The sequence below is a fragment of the Aplysia californica genome, unplaced genomic scaffold (genome assembly GCF_000002075.1).
Source record: "Aplysia californica isolate F4 #8 unplaced genomic scaffold, AplCal3.0 scaffold00416, whole genome shotgun sequence".
NCBI classification, from domain to species: domain Eukaryota; kingdom Metazoa; phylum Mollusca; class Gastropoda; order Aplysiida; family Aplysiidae; genus Aplysia; species Aplysia californica.
Genome location: NW_004797686.1, coordinates 274,094 through 276,565, shown reverse-complemented (window position 1 = coordinate 276,565; position 2,472 = coordinate 274,094).

The following is a 2,472-nucleotide window of genomic DNA, read 5'->3' as shown; positions in this document are numbered from 1 at the left end:
GTTGGGGTGGGGGTGGGGGAGTGGGGTCGGAAGACGATAATAATGCTAATACATGTACTAATAGATATGCGGCAATTATATTACTTATTTTGATCTAGATGTACGAAGACAGTATTACTGATGAACATAGACGTGAAGACGATTGTTTTTTCTTCATTGATGTTGCTAAGGGAAGGATATTCCTGATGTTGATAAGTGGGTGGTTGGCGGGTGTTCTGATGTGGTTTGCTTCTTATTTCATATAAAACATCTGTCGTCCTGATCTCCCCTTCTTCTTTTTTATGTTTGTTACTCTCTTGTAACACCTCTAATCTTCTGGCGCTCATATGACCTTATGCAGTTGCGAGCTCCGTAAAACCTCTACTAAACCAACTGATGTTGATAACTGGGTGAAGAAAAATATTAATAGCATTTATTGATGTATGCAACCTCAGTGTGGAATTCCCTCCCGCTGGATTTAAGAGAGGCGCCTACTGTAACCACATTTAAATCTGGTCTAAAAAACATTTATTTAAATCCTTTTTTACAAACTAGTTCGATTTTTTTTTTCAAACAACGAGGGTGATCAGTAACCACAGTGATTTTCTTTTTGTGTATGAGTTCTTTGTCGGATTATGAGAGTATATTATGTATTTGAAGAATAATTTTCGCTGTATGTTGAATGAGCATGAATGCTCGAAACGTTGATTTAAACCTTAATTGTGAGACATCGTGGTGAAATCAAGCGCTGGTAAAAAAAATGAATAGAAGCAATCAACATTTTCCCCTGCCTGTTTAGCAGTTTTTATCGATTTGTTTTGTTTTGGGCTCAAAATTCTTTACGTTCACTCTAAAATATTATATCCCTACATGGATTTTACAGAAAAACGTTGATCAAAGGCACAACAATTCACATTTGCAGTTTCCAAGGACACTTCAACTCTGGTGGAAGTCATCAAATTTTGGTGGCCCTTTTCTTGCTAATTTTACCTCTGACACCAGGCGACCCCCACTTCCTTCAATCGCAAATATCTCAACTTCTATTCAAGATAGATGGAAGATTTTCCCCCTCAAAAGTAAGGCGAATGAACAAGCTTTAAGATTACACCTATAGCTCAATTTAACCAAAAACTGAAGAACGCTTGATCCCACCACGCTGCGACACAATTTATTGTGCAGCGCCAAGAGCCACATGGGAGTGGGCACAATAAAAGTAATCTGTATTAGTAATCTTCATAATGAAGAACGATATTTACTGACATTGATAAAGATGACTGAACACCTCGTGACTGCTGTGTGAAGACGGTATTCGTGATACTGATCGCTACCTTAGAATTACAAAGTTCTGTTTGCCCAGTTCCTAGTTTTGGGAAATTTGACGAAAACAATTTTGAGTTTGACATGTAAAGCAAGCTTTTTCGAAGGCAATTTTTTAAAATATCCTGATAACGTTTCCGAATAATCTTATAATTTTGTTAGAGCAGAAATAACATAAAGGTTTCTGACCTCATGGTCTACTTAGTAACTCAAAAACGGCAAAAAATGTAAGACAGTACTTTCAAACTCTGAGGTAGCGTTATACTGATGCTATGTATAGTGTAACTGTCATTGATGTTGTCTTAAAAGTTTTTTAAAATGCATGAAAAAAAGTAATAAAATGTACATAAACCCAAAATACCTGTCTTATTTCAATATACGGTATTTATTAAATTAATTTATAAATGTGTAGATTTTTTGGCCTGGGATAGAAGGTATCCGTTTACTTGGTTGACGACATATTATGACGTTGATTGTTTGTTTTAAAAATGCCCTTCCAACTTCCAACCACAGATGAGTCTTGTCAAAGTCGGACTGCGTGGTCCAGTGTCAAGAGTGGGAGAAAGAAAGAAGATGAAAGGAAAAAAACCCAGAGAATATAACCGGACTAAACTTTCCCCAACTTCTACTTAGCACATCTTTTCATATTGTGTTATTCCACATTATCATATGATTGTCATTGCACATCCCACAGCCTGCAGCTGGCATTTTTATAATCCTATAAGGGGGCCAAAGCAGATTGTTTGGAAGACGAAGCCTTGTACCCCAACCGGGACCCAAGACTGTGGGTGTAAGTGTTTTTACGCCCCTTTCAAAACAATTTAGATCACTTAGGGGGAGATCTCCGACCCGCCCATCAACCCGGGCTGAGAAGGATTCAACATTTCAGTAGAAAAAAAGAGCTACTCGATAAACATTCTCCCCCACACGGGAACTAAACTCAGGTCTTCTGCGTGTGACGGCAAAGCGCCTAACTGCTAAACCACAGACGCCAGTGGCACAAGACTGGGATGGTTTGAAAGTCTTTGGAACAAAATGCGTCATATAAAGGGGTACTCGTAAGTAGATAGGGCTGGATGTAGTTTTATTTTCAGTCTTCTTCTTCTTCTTCTTCTTCTTCTTCTTCTTCTTCTTCTTCTTCTTCTTCTTCTTCTTCTTCTTCTTCTTCTTCTTCTT